The sequence below is a fragment of the Hylobates moloch genome, unplaced genomic scaffold (assembly GCF_009828535.3).
Source record: "Hylobates moloch isolate HMO894 unplaced genomic scaffold, HMol_V3 SCAFFOLD_729, whole genome shotgun sequence".
NCBI classification, from domain to species: Eukaryota; Metazoa; Chordata; class Mammalia; order Primates; family Hylobatidae; genus Hylobates; species Hylobates moloch.
This window is the reverse complement of record NW_026653004.1, coordinates 1-18260: the sequence shown is the minus strand read 5'-3', so window position 1 is coordinate 18260 and position 18260 is coordinate 1. Positions and strand designations below refer to the sequence as shown.

Sequence of the window (18260 nt, the reverse complement as noted above, 5' to 3'; positions counted from 1 at the left end):
AGGTTGTCCTCCAGGGGAGGGGGCTTGGCCCCACCCTGGGGCGGGGGGAACAGGCTGTCCTCCAGGGGAGGGGGCAGCCGCGCCTGTTCAGGCACAAAGGCGTAGTTGGTCTGGCCCCGGCTGGGCCCCGCAGGGACCCCGGCGCCCACCAGGGTGCTGTTGATGGAGCAGACCTCGAAGTCATCCTCATCCTGGGCCACGTCGTCATAGGCGGGCGGGGGCGGCAGCGGGCGTGCGTCCCCAGTCCACCACGGGCGTGGGGTGCAGGGGCCGGGGCAGGGCCCGCGTGGGGCTCTCAGGTGGGGTCTCGTCCAGCAGGGAGCAGGCGTCCATGGCCAGCTGTGCCAGGGAGGGCGCGCAGGGCCGTAGGGCCGGGACCGCGGGCTCCTCACCGAAGTCGATGAGCGTGACCTCAGCCCCGCCGCCTCGGCCGGCCTTGGTGCCCGGCACCCGCGCTGAGGGCTTTGCCAGCCACAGCCCTCGGGGCAGGCCTGGCTTCCGCAGGCCCGGCCTCTTGAAGTCGCTGGACAGGGGGTCTTGGTCCTCGCTCGCAGGGTCATAGGTTGGTTCTGCGATGGAAAGGGAGACCCCGACAGGAAGGCAATCAGGCAGGGTCAGGGGCACGAGGGGAGGTGGCACGTGGGAAAGAAAGCCGAGTGTCCCCCAACAACCCTCCACTCCCAGTTCCCCCCGAGGTCTGAGGTCAGCCAGCGGCGGCCAGGTTCTCAGCGCACCTCCGGCCACTGGATCAGAAGGGCGGAACCTGCTCTACCTGGCAGCCCCTTGTGGACCGGCGAGCCCCGCCTCCCTCCGTCTAACCTGGAGCAAGCAACACTGGCTCCTGCCTGACACGGCCTCCGTCAGCACCAGACCCCGCAGCCCTGCGCCTGCGCCCTGGCCAGTTAGTAAGCCCCCGTCACGGCACACCACTAGTGCGGGCACGGAGCCGCCTCCTGCCATCAGGGGCTATAGGAACCATTCTTGGAGAGGACAGCGCTCCTGACCAATGGCCACGAAGCCCAGACAGTGCCGGCAGGTCTGGGAGGCAGTGAGGCCGAGGCGGAAGCCAGGGCCACACTCGTGCTCCAGAAGCCCAGGCTCCGGGGGGCAGGCTCGGGGAGGCGGGCATGCTAGGCCAGGGCAGCCACGGAAGCTCACAGCACACACCCACCTCCCCTCCGGCCCAGCAACCCGGGCTCTGTACCTTCCAGGAGAGGAGTGAGAGAGAGGGGGCGGGGGCGGGGGCCAAGGCATCGGAAGCAGCCCCACTTACTCTGAGTGAAGAAGGCAGGCTGAGGTGGGCGAGGTGGAGGCTCCCCTGCAAGAAAGGCCATGCGGACAGGGGGAGAGGGACGGAGCAGGACAAAGGACAAAGGAGGGAGACGGCCGGACGAGAGGGCAGTGTAGAGACGGAGGGAGAGAAGTGAATGGGGGCGAGTGAATGTACAAGCCCCCAGCAAACGGGAGGCCGCAGACGGCAGGATGAGGAACACGGCGGTCCGGTTGACAGGCAGAGGACCGGGAGATGCAGGAGGCTCCAGGCGGAGCTGGAGCCATGGGTAGTTTTGGCTTTTGGGACAGGAGAGCAGGATTAGGGGGAAGTGAGGAAAGCCAAGATCTGAGCTCGGCCCTGGAAGGAGGCAGGAGGGACGCCGGGGCGGACGGGCCTGCTGCAGACCCAGCCCAAGGAGGCCCACCTCGGCGGATACAGCTGCCTGTCTTCCACCCCACGCCCAGCCGGAGCCAGGGACCCCACTGTCCCCAGGGCCAGAACAGCAGGCTCAGGGTGGCCTTGAAGACAGCGCCCCTTCCTGAGCAGCCGATGAGTTAGGGACACCAAGGGAGCAGAGGGGCTCTTACTTTTCACCCCTCCTAGATGCTGGGGGCGCCGGGAGGTGCTCAGTTCCACACTCAGCAGGTCGGGGGGGTCCATGGGGTTTCCCAGATACAGTCTGTGGGGGAGAGAGCCGGGTCAAGAGGGCAGGGGAAGCGTGTGGAGGGTGGCAGGATCTCATCAGAGCCCCTTCCTCTTGGGGGAAACCGGGTGTAGTCTTGGGTCTGCAGCACAGGTCTCCCACCTCCCAGTCCACAGATCGTGACTGCACATCTCAGCTGGGGGGTGTCCTGGAGAGAGGGCAGAGAAGGGACACCTGACCCCAGGATGGAAAGCCTAGGACCTCAGGGGCTCCAACTACACCCTACACGGGCAGAGGTGGCCCTCCACAACCCCCCAGGCCCCCAGCCCACACCAGGCAGCCGCCAGAGGGCAGACACTCCTGTCCCGCAGGCCACGACGGGGGGCCTAAGAACAGGGCATTCCAGCTATGGTGCCCGGCCAGGGTGGGCAGGAGGTGGCACCCTTCTGCCACATGGCCAAGAGGTGCGGGAGAGGCTGGGCCACCTGTCCTGCTCCGGATCCACCCTCCACCCCTGCACCAACTGTCAGTATCTGAGACTTAGTCACTGGGGCTGATTAAAGCCCGGAGGAATGGGGCTGGGCTGGCCACGGCACGCCAGGAGTGGGGCAGAGGGCACCAGCCTCTCCTGGAGGTGTCTGCAATCTTTCACCCCAACTCTCAGGCCCTTGCCGGGTTCCTTTTAGGCAAAACACATGGGCTGAGCCCTGTGAGCTTGGGGTTCTGGTGTGTGTGGGCCCACTGTGTGGGGTTCTGGTGTGTGGGGTTCTGGTGTGTGGGGGCCCACTGTGTGGGGGCCCGCTGTGTGGGGGCCCGCTGTGTGGGGTTCTGCTGTGTGGGGTTCTGCTATGTGGGGTTCTGGTGTGTGGGGGCCCGCTGCGTGGGGGCCCGCTGTGTGGGGTTCTGCTGTGTGGGGTTCTGGTGTGTGGGGGCCCGCTGCGTGAGGGCCCGCTGTGTGGGGTTCTGCTGTGTGGGGTTCTGCTGTGTGGGGCCCGGTGGGTGAAGTCCCCTGCTTTCCACGCCTTTCAGGGCAGACCAGAGTATCAGAAGTCAGCAGGAGAAGGGCTGCAGAGGCCAGGGGCCTGGAATCCCCCTGTGGCCAGCAGAGAGGCTTGGAGGCCTGGTGCAAGAAGCTTCCGGGGGCAGTGTGGCATCCTGGAAGTGACTGATTCTGTGTGTCCTTCCCAGATGCCCCTCGGTGGCCTTATCCTCTTACACAGGAGACAGGGCCCCTCCCAGGTATGGAGTGAGCTCCGTAGAGTACTGTGCGGTGGGGAGGCGGAGCTGCCACCTAACGTTCCCTCTGCAGTCCCCAAGGTCCCCAGTCCTGCTCTGGTTCTGGGAAGCAGGCTCACTCCCACGTGGACCTGCACACATGCCCAGGGCCCGAGCCAGCAGGTTCACGTCTCCAGGACTCTGGCACCACCAGCAGGAGAAGGAAAACCACTGCTCATGTGCAGGGGTCACAGGGTCACAGGGGGCCACAGGGGGGTCACGGGAGAAGCTCTCCTCAGCAGCTCCCCCCGGGTTCCTCCCAAGTCCATTTTCCTAAGGCCGGAGTACCAAGAGGGGTTACAGCTGTGGCTCCAGGCAGCTTTCCACCAAACAGGAGTCCATCCTCAGAAGCTCCTGACCCTACTTGCATCTAGGGTGAGTGGGAAAGCTTCTCTCAGGACCCCTGCATCTGAGCAGCAAGTTCTAATTCAGAGTGCATTTACAGCCTACCCTCATTGTGGGGGGACCTCATTGTGGGGGGACCTCATTGTGGGGAGGACCTCATTGTGGGGGGACCTCATTGTGGGGAGGACCTCATTGTGGGGTGGACCTCATTTTGGGGAGGACCTCATTGTGGAGTGGACCTCATTGTGGGGGGACCTCATTGTGAGGGGGACCTCATTGTGGGGAGGACCTCATTGTGGCGGGGACCTCATTGTGGGGGGAGCTCATTGTGAGGGGGACTTCATTGTAGGTGGGACCTCATTGTGGGGAGGACCTCATTGTAGGGGGGACCTCATTCTGGGGAGGACCTCATTGTGGGGGGACCTCATTGTGGGGGGACCTCATTGTGGGGGGACCTCATTGTGAGGGGGACCTCATTGTGGAGTGGACCTCATTGTGGGGGGACCTCATTCTGGGGAGGAGTCAGTTTTAATTTTATTATTTGTGACAGAGTGATCTGTGAGTTCTTTCTATAGGAGGTTAATATGTGGGCCTAATACTATTATTACTATTATTATAGTATTAATACTCCTATTACTAGAGGAGGTTATAGTATTAATACTCCTATTACTATAGGAGGTTAATATGTGGGCCTAATACTATTGATGTTGAAGTTACACCAGTTTGGAAACTGCTCATCAAGGAGGTAATTTCTCCAGCATTTTCTCTTGGTGTTGGACAGAAAATAAAGAAGTTTGGCTCTAGTGAAATAATCAGGAGTGCTACTTGTTAATAAGTAACTATATTATAGAATATATTTTGAAAGTATGCCAAGCATATTATCCTCATATCTCTTGCTTACTCTTTTTCTTCAAGTGGTTCTTTTGCACATTGCCTTATGCAATATAGGGTGTGAAACTCGTTGTACTTATTTCCCATTTAATGGCTAGATGAATGTAATGTTTCTTTTCTTTTTTAATACTATGCTGCTTAACTTGTTTTAACTTCATGAAACTCAATTTTTTTTAAGCTAATCCTTTTGTTAAGTAACAGATACAATTTCCTTGGTGCCTAAAATTGTAGGAAGAAAAAAACGCATTTATTCAGCCTTCTTAGTACTGCTGATCTCAAGGTATAAGATGAAAGTTTCCTTTTGGACCCTATCACTGAGCTCATCATTTTTTCACTTTACAGCGATGATTATCAAACCATAGCCCTCTAGCTGTACTCTGGCTTCCCTGTGCTCTCTCTCCACTCCTCCTTGCCTTAAAAAAAGCTTACTAAACTTAAGATACTTTTAAAATATTTCCAGCAAGCCGTCAAGCATGAAAGAAAGTAAAACAAACCAATAGGGAATGTTTCTGTGTGCTGCCTTTCTAACCAGAAGAAAGGTTTGCCATTCCTGTTTTAGACAGAGGGAAACCAACTAGGGGGAATTTAAGTAAAGGCACAGCATGTTTTTGACCAAAGCAGAATTAAAGCTGTTGAAGTTAACAGCGACTCTCTCGCACAGTGTTCTAGATGCTCTATTACAGCTTACTGCTTTCAGCACAGCTCTCTACTTATGAGAACATGCAGTCTTCAACTCACCCATTAATCAAGTTCCTTAACGACTTCAAATATGGCAGGTTTTATATCATAGAGAAGAAGAGACTAGAAAGTATTTTAACTTCGTAAACCTGAACTAATACTTCACCTTTCTGAAGGCCAGTAAATGTAGACAGGAGATGACAACATCTACTCCTTAAATAACGATTGTGATGGCCAACATGTCAATACATGAGACACTACTTTGTAAATTATAAAATGCAGCAGTGATTAAAAGTAAGTGCTCTGGGGTCAGATTGCCTGGGTTTAAGTCTTGGGTCTGTGGCAATCATGGTCGCATGACTTTGGACATATTTCTCAAGATCTAAGGTTTAGTTTCTTTATCATTAAAATGGAGATAAGTAACAACTTCTGGTTAATAAGGTAACTGTGGGAATTCAATGAGAAAATTCAAGTAAAGTTGCTTATAGCAGTGTCTGGCACATGTCAACTGCCAAATAAATATAATTAGAATATCGTGTGGGATGATGTATGTTATGAAGATGATTATGGAAACAAGTAAATAAAGAGCTAAGTGTGAAGCCTAAAGATCTCCCTTGTCTTCCTGTTTTTATGTCTGCCGACAGGTTCTAAATCCATTTTATACATTTCAACTCTTCAGCGTCTATCTGTGGTTTAGTGAAGACTGTAAGGAATATGCTTTTGCCATCATAATCATGTCTATAATTTCCATATCTTTGACAGTATATGATCTCAGAGAGGTGAGTTTTTCTATTCATTCTATGGTTTCAGAAAGGGAAGGATAGTGACTTTATTAAAAATTTGTTAGAAAGGAGAATCGGGAAATAATCTCTTCCTACTCCATAGTAAATGAGACGAAGTTTGTAAATATCTAGCCCAGTAACCAGTGTTCAACAATTTAGTCCTTTCCCTTTCCTCCCATCCCAATCCTTAACCTTGGAAGTGATGTTTCCTCTCTCTTTAATTTACTCAAGACTCATTAGCCAGAACAACATCCAAAGGTTTATGAATTGTGAATATGTGAAAAAGTGTGTGTGGAGAATACTGATGGGACTTGAAGATGGTGGAAGAGAGCTGGAAGGGGGAGGAGTCTATGTAAGATGAACTCCTTTGCCATTTGTGTTTGGCTGGTACTCATTTGCCAGGGCCCCAGTCCAACTCCTGGCTTTCTTTATGGCTACACCAGGTTTCTAGATACCGTTGGAAAAAAAATTACATAGAACAGATTGGTTGGTTGCACTATAAATCCGTGAATACCAACCTCATCTGGACAAGGCTTCTGTTCATCTCTACTCAAGGTGATCTCCCATTCTCTGAAATTAAGATTTCAAGCCATCTCTGTCCTCTGGTATCGGAGATGCCCATCTTCTCATATTCCCCTCTTTCTTTAATTCAGCAGATATCACTATTTCACAAAAAAAGATGGAAGCCATAAGACAGAAAAGTGCCCAACTCCCCACTTTCCGAGTGCCAAATGACTCATCTCTGCAGCCCCATCCTTCCCTGACCTCTCATTCCAGTGGAGGAAGTGCCCTCTGCCGGTACCTGAGAGACCATCCTCTCCTACCTTCTTGGGGTGCTTATGCAGTCCATGAATGACTCCTCTCTTCTCTCCTCAAGAGCCTTCCCATCAATATTTAACATTCTCAAGTTCTCCCAACTTAAAAACAAAACTCAAACAAAACAATTTCTTCTCTTGACCGTGCTTCTGCCTTCAGCTACTACTGTATCACTCTTCTTCCATTCACAGTAAAACTTCTTGAGTCTTTGTGTCTGTTATCATTACTTACTCATCTTGCTCTTACTTTTCAGTCATGCCAACATGCCTTCCTCCCTCATGACTCCATTTAAACAAATCTTAAGGTTGCCACTGAGATCCCAAAGCCCATAGATCATTTTAAAATTTAGAAAGTTCTTTTAAAATTAGCTGTTTTTTTCCTTAACAGAAAGGGCAATATGTGGCTATGATAAAAATAAAATTCAAACAGAACAAAAGAGTCTGAATAAAAATTAAGGCTCCCTCCCGTTGGGAAAACTTCCCAGTGTTCAGGTCCTCTTTCAAGATACATCCACTAGGACCATATTTTCTGTATACTTTTAGTTATATTAAATGCATATGCATTAATTTGTTTAACAGAATGAATATATTCTATGTACACGGTCCTGCACTTGAATTTTATTTATTTATTTGAGACGGAGTTTTGCTTTTGTCACCCAGGCTGGAGTGCAATGGTGTGATCTTGGCTCACCGCAACCTCTGCCTCCTAGGTTCAAGCAATTCTCCTGCCTCAGCCGCCTGAGTAGCTGGGATTACAGGCGCCTGCCACCATGCCTGGCTAATTTTTGTATTTTTAGTTGAGACAGGGTTTCACCATGTTGGTCTGGATGGTGTCGATCTCCTGACCTCCAGTGATCCACCCGCCTCAGCCTCCCAAAGTGCTGGGATTACAGGCATGAGCCACCGTGCCCAGCCTCCAATTGAATTTCTTACCTATTATATCCTAAATATCATTCTGCATCTGCACAAATACATTTTCTCTAGATATACCGTAATTTTTAACCAGTCCAATATTGATATGTATTTGGTTGTTTCTAGTCTTTTGCTACTAAGACAATGCTGCAAGAACATCCTTGCACATATATCTTTTCATGCATCTGTATACACATATACATATGCACACATCTTACATATGTATACATATGTATATAACAAGTATATATGTGTATAAATATCTGTATTGATATAGAGATAGAAAATTTCTGCAATTGAAATTACTTAGTCATAAGCTAGGTACACTATTTAATACATGTCGTCAAAATGTCTCTTTAAAAAGTAATACTGGCCGGGTGTGGAAGCTCACACCTGTAATCCCAGAATTTTGGGAGGCTGAAGTGGCAGGATAGCTTAGACCCAGCAGTTGAAGACCAGCCTGAGCAACATAGTGAGACCTCGTCTCTCTCTGTATATAAGAAAGTAATGCCAATTTACATTCCTTACAACAGTAGATAAGTGTTTTTCTTAGCTCTGCCAATGTAAGTGAAAATAGAATTCAGTAACTCTAATTACATGTTTTCCATTACGAGTTGAGCATTTCTTCACACTTTAAGCCATTTGCATTTCTTTGAGTGTGAACTCTGTGTCCTTTATTAATTTTTGTTGGGTTCTTGGTGTTTTGCTTGCTAATGCTGTAGTCCCGATGCAGTGGATATGTTTTTTTCCCCAGTACAGATTTCGCTAAACCTCTCAGTTGGATTTGACACAGTTAACTGCTCCATTCTTTCTGAAGAACTCTTTTCCTTGGCTTCAGTGACAGCACACTCTCCATCCTCTCCAGTTGCTCTTTTCCATTCTCTTTTGATAGCTCATCCTACTCTATCTCACTTTTAAGAAATGAGTGTTCCAAAGTCAAAACAACATGAAAATGCATATGATGTAAAGGCTCCATTTTTTTTCTCCCACTCCACTTGGCCAACTGCTTACATTAGTTTCTTGTGTAATCTTCCAAAGAAGTTGTTAGGCAAACGAAGCAAATATATGTATTTTCTTTTTTTCTTATGTAAGTGGTAGCATAATTACATTATTTTCTAACTTGCTATTTAAAAAATTACTATTAATATATCTTGAGGATCTTTTCATGTAAGTACATAAAAGATTCTTCATTATTTTTATAGCTGTACATGCCAATGACTTCTAAAGGCATATGCTAATAACTTTCAAATTTGTATATGTATCTCAAATCCAGATATCTCTTTCCAGTTCCAGACTCATAGCTTCAACAACCTATTTGATATCCCCACCTTAATATCAAAAAATTACCTTAAATTCAACACTTTTGACGTAAAACTCAAGAACTCTTCTCCTCAAATCTACACTTAGGTTTATCTGATTTGGTAGCGCATACTACTGACCATTCCGTTGCACAAGCCAGAAATCTGGTTGCCAACCTTGAAACTTTCTTTCTTCTTCCCCTTCAACTACACAGAAAGTCCTTTGATTTTTCCTTCCTAAATATCCCTTGGCATCCTTCACTTTTTTCCACCCTACCACTATTATGGTTCAAGTTAGCATAATTTTCTACCTTGCAATCACCTCCCATCTGGCTTCCATACATCATTCTTGCAGAATATGGTTATTTACATGCTTTTATCACTAAAATGCTTCAAAATATTCCCATTGCTCTTACAATAAACTTCTAAATCTCATCACAGACTTTAAAGCTTTACCTCGAGGTTCACAAACTTTTTAGTTTCTAGAGCTCTTTAAATTCTTAAAAAATCACTGAGAATCTCTAAGAGTTTTTAATCTTTTAAACATTTGGTATTTACCAAATTAAGAATTAAAACTCAGAATCATAAGATATTTATTAATTTAAAATAATAATAACATTTATATATACATATATATTTAAAGACAACTGTATTTTCTGAAATAAAAATAATTTAGCAGGAGAATGGCATTATTTTACATTTTTGCAATCTCTTTTATGTTTGGTTTAATAGAAGACAATTGGATTTTCTTTTTTTTTTGGCTTATAAGCAACAGAATTTATTTCTTTAGTTAAGGAGGCTGGAAAGTTCAAGATCAAGACACCAGCAGATTCAGTGTCTGGTGAGGTCTCTCTTCCTGGTTCAGAGATGGCACCTTCCTATTGCACCCTCACATGGTGAAAGAGACAAGGCATCTCTCCTGGGCCTCTTCTATAAGGGCACTAAAATTATTCATGACCTAATCACCTCTCAAAGGCCCCTTCTCCTAATATCATCATCTCGGGGGCTAGGATTTCAACATACGAATTTTGGGTCACATTCAGACCGTGGCAGTCTTTTAAAAAATTTCTGTATCAATTGATTTTAATACTTTGATAATCATATTTTTTTATTTCCGACAATTGGATTTTCATAACTGCTTCTGCATTTAGTCTATTGTGATATTAAACACCACTCGGCCTCTGGACATCTCCACTGTACAATTGTGCGAGAATAAGATTCTAAAAGGCAATTAACATCTTAGTGCTATTATGAAAAGAGTATACCTGCTCAGCCCCTGTGGGACATTCCTGAAAACCCCCAGGAATCCTCAGGCCCCTCTCTAAGGACTGCTGCTCCACCTGTACGGGTAACTGCTGCTTTGACTTATTTCTCCTGCCTTAATTGACCCAGCATCTCCCTTGCTTTCTGCCTTCCAGATGCACTAGTCTTTTTGTTTCCTGAAACATACTCTTTTTTTCTAACCTCAGAACATTTCGATATGTCATCTGAAATTGTCCATTTTTTTTTCCTCTTCATGATTTGCCCTTTCCCCTTGACTAAATAACTCCTACTCAGATCTTAGGTTCAATGTTACTTCTTCAGGGGCAATTTCTCCTGATTGATTCCCTTTGCTATATATGATCCAAAAGTACTTTATTTTTTCTTCTTATTCCTGATGGTCATTATACATTTATATATGTAGTTACTTGATTATAACCTATTTTTCTCAGTAGGCTGTAAATTTCTTGGTGTTAAGAACCGTATCTCTTTTGCTCATTCTATTCCTGAAATATTAAAGTTTGCTCAATAAATGTTTGTTGATTAATGCACAAATGGGTAAAAGAATGAGTTACTCAAAAGCAGAACACCCTGTCTTTTTGACATTGGCTTATTCTGTTCATCATTTTTAGAACATATTTATCAGATTTGCAAATAATTTGAACCTAGGGAATTTAGGAAGTATCTTAAATGACAAAATCAGGACGACAAAATGAACACACTAAATGATTGGGACTTTTAACCCCCAGAATCAGGTAGGAGGTCTTTTACACAATAGTTTCCCAATAATGTGGAATAAAATATAATTGTGTTTTTTGTTTGTTTCTGTTACTGATTCACTCTCAATATCCCGTATATTTCATGTATTAGAACAACAAATATTATGAGGAAGTAGCAGGAACCACCATACTCCTTACTTATTTATTTATTTTGAGACAGAGTCTTGCTCTGCCGCCCAGGCTGGAGTTCAGTGTCAAAGACTCTTCTGAGTGGAAAGAGCATGCTGGGAAATTCCTTTCTGCTGAAGAAAACATACTTATTGCTGGATGAAGAGCACTAGGAGTTGGATGCTTTTTCAATTAAATAATGAGTACTTAGTCCTTTGTTTTTAGCCAGTACATTCCATTCAACTGGCAGTAAGACACTGCTCTATCTTTAAAGAAGCCTAGCACCTTAATAATACCTAGAAACTATACTCAGATAGATAAGACTTTTCCATTTTTCCTTCTTTTTCAGCAATCTGTAAAACTCCACCATCTCGTCGAGTCACATAATAGCATTACGGTCTCTGTATGTGAGAGAAAAGGTAAGTTCCATTATTTTAGATCTATATGCTATTCACATGGAATCAGAAAAGGATTTAAATTTGTATTTCTGATTGCTGCTGTTATTCCCATCTTCATATTCATTTTTCCTTAGGCATTTGTTCAAAGGGATGAGGAACTTAAGATTTTTTTTTTTTACCTTAATAACTACTTTAGACCGGGTGCGGTGGCTCACGCCTGTAATCCCAGCACTTTGGGAGGCCGAGGCGGGCTAATCCCGAGGTCAGGAGATCCAAACGATGCTGGCTAACGCGGTGAAACCCTATCTCTACTAAAAATACAAAAAATTAGCCGGGCTTGGTGACAGGTGTCTGTAATCCCAGCTACTCTGGAGGCTGAGGCAGGAGAATGGCGTGAACTGGGGAGGCAGAGGTTGCAGTGAGCCGAGATCGTGCCACTGCACTCCAGCCTGGGCGACAGAGCGAGACTCCTTCTCAAAAACAAAACAAAACAAAACAAAACAAACAAACAAAAAACTACTTTATTGGGGTGGAATTAACATTTGATAAACTTATTTATAGTGTAGAATTTGATAAGTTTGGCATATGTATATTCCCATGAAACTATCATAATCCTGAAGATAGTGACCATTCATCACTCCCAAAAGTTGCCTTGTTCCTGTTTCTAGTTTTTTTCTCTCCTGCTTCCTCCCACCTCCCCCATCCCTCAGGCAATCATTTATCAGCTTTCTGTCACTGTAGATTCATTTCCAGGCTCAATATTATACATAAATGATATTTTACAGTATGTATTCTTTGGCTCTTTTATAATATATTTTTGGTTAATTTTGGGGGGATCAAAGTTCGTAGTTATTTTGGGATTTATCCATTTTTTAAGTGTATCAATCATTGATTCCTTTTATTTCTGAGGCTATCTCAGTGTATGGACATACTAATTTGTTCATCCTCACCTGTTGATGCATATTTGGGTTCCAGTCTTTGGCTATTCCAAGTAATGGTGCTATGATCATTTAGGTACAAGCCGTGTATAGACATGCTCTTTCATTTCTTATGGGAAAATACCTAGCTATAGAACAGCTGGGTCATGTACTAGATAGATATTTAACATTTTAAGAAACTGCCAATCTTTTGTCCAAAGTGGTGACACCGTTTTACACCAGCAGTGTATGAGAGTTCCAAGTGCTCCACATTCTTGACAACACTTGGTATGGTTAGTCATTTTAATTTTGGCCACTTTAGTGTGTGGTAGTATCTCATCATTGTTTTAATTTGTGTTTCCCTAATGACTAATGGCATTGAACATCTTTTCAAATGCTTATTTGCTGCTCATGTATCTTTTTTGGTGAAGTATTTGTTCAAATCTGTTGTTTATTAGATTATTTTTATTATTAAAATTGAGAATTTATTCTACATTATGGATACAAGTCCTTCATCAGATAAATGATTTGCAAATATTTTCTCTCAGTCTATGACTTACCTCCCCATTCTCTTTACAGTGTTTATTAAAGAGCAGACATTTTTATTTTTGTTAAAGTCCAGTTTATCAATGTTTTCTTTTGTGGATCATGCTTTTGGTGTAATTTCTAAGATATTTTTGTTAAGGTGACCATGATTTTCTGTGTTGTCTTTCAGAGTTTTAGGTTTTACATGTAGTTCTATATTACATTTTGAATTTTTGGGGTTTTTTTTGGATTGAGGGTCATTTTTTGCAAACAGATACCCAAATGTTCCAATACCGTTTGTTGAAAAGATTATCTTTTCTCCACTGAATTGACTTTTCACCTTTTGTCAAAAATCAATTGTTCACTTGTGGGTGGATCTATTTCTTGATTTCCTACCCAATTTTATTGACCTATTTGCTTTTTTATATTAATGCCATACAGTGTTGCTTTATAATAAGTCTTTAAATAGGGTAATGTTAGTCCTACAGCTTTGCTCTTCTTTTTGAGAGTTATTTTGACACTATTGAACCCTTTGGGTTTCCACATGACTTTTGAACTCAACCTGTCAATTTCTTTTAAAAATGCTAGTATTTCTTTAGAATCACAATAATCTATAGAAATACAGGCTTAAGTTTGTAAATCTTTAGAAGTTCATTTAAAAATCTGTTAGAATTCCTCATTCAGTACTAATATGAAATGTACAATAACGTATACAATTGTCACAAATAAGACTCAAAGATGCCAATGTTTTATGAGATATTTTCCATAACCTGGGGTTGCTTCCTTAGAGTATTCCTAAGATGTCTACTGATCTGTCTATTAAAGTCATGCAGTGGGAACAAATGTTGATTTTCTTTGCCAAGAAAATACCATAGATGAATATTAAAAACAGTTCTGTAAGCCAAAATTCACATCTGCACACACTTAAAATGTAGCTCTTTTTTAAAAAATAATAATTTGTAATACATTCTGAAAAACACAAAAATGCTCTACACCCGGCTGGGTTACCAGTGTTTAGCCATAAGTGCAGTGATATAGGTTATGCATTTACTGAAACTGGTAAGTGTATTCTAAATTGTGGAAATATGTATGTATTTTTGTATTATAACTCTTTTTGGCATCTATTTCAGGCTTTTTTATAGTATATACATATGTAGAATAGAAAGTTCCAAACATGCTCTAGTGATGTGACCAACCAATTAAAGGAAATACAATATTTTTAAGGGGAATATGATATAATTTTTTTCTGGTTAAAAAATTTATTTATTTGTTTATTTTGATATATAAATAAGTTCTTTCGTGGTGATTTCTGAGATTTTGGTGCACCCATCACCTGAGCAGTGTACACTGTACCCAGTGTGTACTCTTTTATCCTTCACTCACCTTCCACCCTTTCCCCTGAATCCCCAAAGTGCATTGTGTCATTCTTATGCCTTTGTGTCCTCATAGCTTAGCTCCCACTTATGAGTGAGAACATGCGATGTTTACTTTTCCATTCCTGACTTACTTCACTTAGAATAATAGTCTCCAATTTCATCCAGGTTGCTGCAAATGCCATTATTTCATTTTTTATGTCTGTATGGTATTCCATGTTACATATATGCCACATTTTCTTTATCCACTCATAGATTGATGGGCATTTGGGCTTGTTCCATATTTTTGCAGTTACAAATTGTGCTGCTCTAGACATGTACGTGCAAGTATCTTTTTCATATAATGACTTATTTTCCTCTGGGTAGATACTCAGGAGTGGAATTGCTGGATCAAATGGTAGATTTACTTTTAGTTCTTTAAGGAATCTCCATACTGTTTTCCACAGCAGTTTTACTAGTTCACATTCCCACCAACAGTGTAAAAGTGTTCCTTTTCACCACATCCTCGTGAACATCTATTATTTTTTGGTTTTTTGATCATGGCCGTTCTTGCAGGAGTGAGGTGATGTCGCATTGTGGGTTTGATTTGCATTTCCCTGGTCATTAGTGATGTTGAGCACTTTTTCATATGTTTCTTGGCCATCTTTATATCTTCTTTCAAGAGTTGTCTATTCATGTTCTTAGCCCAATTTTTGATGGCATTGTTTGTTTTTTTCTTGCTGATTTGTTTGAGTTCCTCGTAGATTCTGGGTATTAGTCCTTCAACAGAAGTATAGATTGCAAAGATTTTCTCCCACTCTGTGGATGTTCTGTTTATTCTGCTGGTTATTTCTTTTGCTGTGCAGAAGCTTTTCAGTTTAAGTAAGTAATTAAGTACCATGCATTTATCTTTATTTATTTATTTATTTGCATTTGCTTTTGGGTTCTTGTTATGAAGTCTTTGGCTAAGCCAATGTCTAGAAGAGTTTTTCCAATGCTATCTTCTAGGATTTTTATGGTTTCAAGTCTTAGATTTAATTAAGCCTTTGATCCATCTTGAGTTGATTTTTGTATAAGGTGAGAGAAGAGGATTCAGTTTCATTCTCTACGTGTGGCTTGCCAGTTATCCCAGCACCATTTGTTGACTAGGGTGACCTTTCCCCACTTGTTGCTTTTGTTCACTTTGTCAAAGATCAGTTGGGTAAGCGTTTGGCTTTATTTCTAAGTTCTCTATTGTGTTCCGTTGGTCTATATCCCCATTTTTATACTAGTACTATGCTGTTTTGGTGACTGGTCTTACAGTATAGTTTGAAGTTGGGTAATGTGATGCCTCCAGATTTGTTCCTTTTGCTTTGTCTTGCTTTGCCTATGCAGACTCTTTTTTGGTTCCATATGAATTTTAGGATTATTTTTTCTAGTTCTGTGAAGAATGATGATGGTATTTTCATGGGAATTGCATTGAATTTGTAGATTGATTTTGGAAGTATGGTCATTTTTACAATATTGATTCTACCCATCCATGAGCATGGGACATATTTCCATTTGTTTGTATCGTTTAGAATTTCTTTCAGCAGTGTTTTGTAGTTTTCCTTATAGAGGTCATTCACCTCTTTGTTTAGGCATATTTCTAAGTATTTTATTGTATTTTGCAGCTATTATAAAAGGGGTTGCGTTCTTGACTTTTTTTCTCAGCTTGGTCACTGTTGGTGTATAGCAGAACTACTGATTTGTATACATTAATTTTGTATCCTGAAACTTTGCTGAATTCATTAACCAGTTCTAGGAGCTTTTTGGATGAGCCTTTAGGGTTTTCTTGGTATACTATCATATCTTCGGTGAACAGCAACAGTTTGACTTCCTCTTTACTGATTTGGATGCCCTTTATTTCCTTCTCTTGTCTGATTGTTCTGGCTAGAACTTCCAATATTATGTTGAATAGAAGTGGTGAATGTGGGCATCCTTGTCTTATTCCCGTTCTCAGGGGGAATGCTTTCAACTTTTCCCCATTCAGTATAATGTTAGCTGTGGATTTGTCATAGGTGGCTTTTATTACCTTAAGGTATGTCCCTTCTATGCCAATTTTGCGGAGGGTTTTAATAATAAAGGGATGCTGGATTTTGTCAAATGCTTTTTCTGCATCTATTGAGATGATCATGTGATTTTGTTTTCAATTTTCTTTATGTGGTGTATCACATTTATTGACTTGTGGATGTTAAATCATCCTGCATTCTTGGTATGAAACCCACTTGATCATGGTGGATTATCTTTTTGATATGCTGCTGGATTCAGTTAGCACATCCTTTCATGTATTCCTTTTCTTTCTCTTTCTTTCTCTCTCTCTTTCTTTTCTTTCTTTCTCTTTCCTTCCTTCATTCTTTCTTTCTTTCTTTCTTCCTTCCTTTCTATCTTTTTCTTTCTTTCTTTCTCTTTCTTTCTTTCTTTCTTTCATCTCTCTCTCTCTTCTTCCTTCCTTCCTTCCTTCCTTCCCTTCTTTCTCTCTCTCCTTTTTCTTCTCTCTCTCTCTCTGTCTTGACAGGGACTTGCTCTGTTGCCCAGCTGGAGTGCAATGGTGCAGTTATAGCCTCACTACAGCCTCGATCTCCTGGGCCCAAGTAATCCTCCTGCCTCAGCTTCCAGTGTGCACCACCATGCCTGGCTAATTTTTGTATTTTTTGTGCAGATGGGGTCTACTGTGTATTTCTTTCTTTTTTTTTTTTTTTTAGACGGAGTCTTGCTCTGTCACCAGGCTGGAGTGCAGTGCAGTGGCGCGATCTGGGCTCACTGCAACCTCCGCCTCCAGGGTTCAAGCAGTTCTCCTGCCTCAGCCTCCCAAGTAGCTGGGACTACAGGCACGTGCCACCATGCCCGGCTCATTTTTTGTATGTTTAGTAGAGATGGGGGTTTCATCATGTTGGCCAGGCTGGTCTCAAACTCCAGACCTCGTGATCCACCTGCCTCGGCCTCCCAAAGTGCTGGGATTACAGGCGTGAGCCACCATGCCCGGCCTCTACTGTGTATTTCTGAAAGACAAAGACATTTTCCTACATGAAAGACTGTGCAACCAGGAAGTTAATATTGACACATTTCTCCCAACTAATGGTCAGACCTTGTTCATGTTTTGCCAGTTGTCTCAATAATGTTCTAATAGAAAAGAGATACAGAATTACACAATGCTCTTGTTTGCCATGTCTCTTTAATCTTCAATTTTTAGTTGAATTCTGTGACTTTGACTCTTCTGACTCTGGTTATTTTATAGAATGTCCTTCAGTTTGAATTTTCTGATATTGCCTCATGGTTAAATTCAGGTTATGCATTTTTGTCTGGAATATCACGACATGATGCTGTGTTTTCACTAGCTTCCTCTCAGATGGTACATAATTTCAATTTGTCCTATTACTGGTGATGTTAACTTATATGACTTAATTAAATGGTGTCTGCCAGGTTTCTCCATTGCAAATTTATTCTTTTCCTCTTTGTAATTAATGGTTATTTTGTGGAGAGATACTTTGAGATGATATAAATAAACCATCTTCATCAATTTTTCACCCACTAGTTTTAGTATACATTGATGTTTCTTGGCCAAATTAATTATTACTTTGATAGTTACCAAATGATGACTTATCTAATGTTATCTCTCCTTCTACATTAATTAATTGCCATTTTGCTGCAAGGAAAATCTGTCTCTTCTCCTTATTTATTTATTCATTTACTTAAGTCATTATGGACTCATAAATCCCTATTTTATTTGATGGTTATAGTTCTTTCTTATCATTATTTACTTTGATGTTCAAATTGTTACAGATTTAGGCAGTGAGAGCCCTTTAAAGTTGGCTTTGATATTTTTGTAATATGTCCCCATCATTCTTTGAGCATTTCTTTACTTAATGGCACAACAAGATGTTCTAGCTTACATTATACTTTTCTTGGCCCAGCCTGTACTCAGTCTTTTCTCTAAGGAAACCTTTTTACTGGGAGAAAGGGAATTTAGAAACCAAAATTTGAGTCTGGA

The 18260-nt window shown here is 42.6% G+C and overlaps 1 long non-coding RNA gene and 1 pseudogene across 1 annotated transcript; one reads left to right on the top strand and one right to left on the bottom strand.

Moving 5' to 3' along the window:
- Positions 1-5: 5 nt before the first annotated feature.
- Positions 6-2256, bottom strand: LOC116464454 (activated CDC42 kinase 1-like; annotated as a pseudogene).
- Positions 2257-4208: 1952 nt separating this feature from the next.
- LOC131382658 (uncharacterized) lies at positions 4209-12774 on the top strand. The gene is made up of 3 exons (XR_009212216.1): positions 4209-4281; positions 5750-5884; positions 11409-12774. It is a non-coding gene; the product is annotated as an uncharacterized LOC131382658 (long non-coding RNA).
- The last annotated feature ends 5486 nt before the right edge of the window (positions 12775-18260 follow it).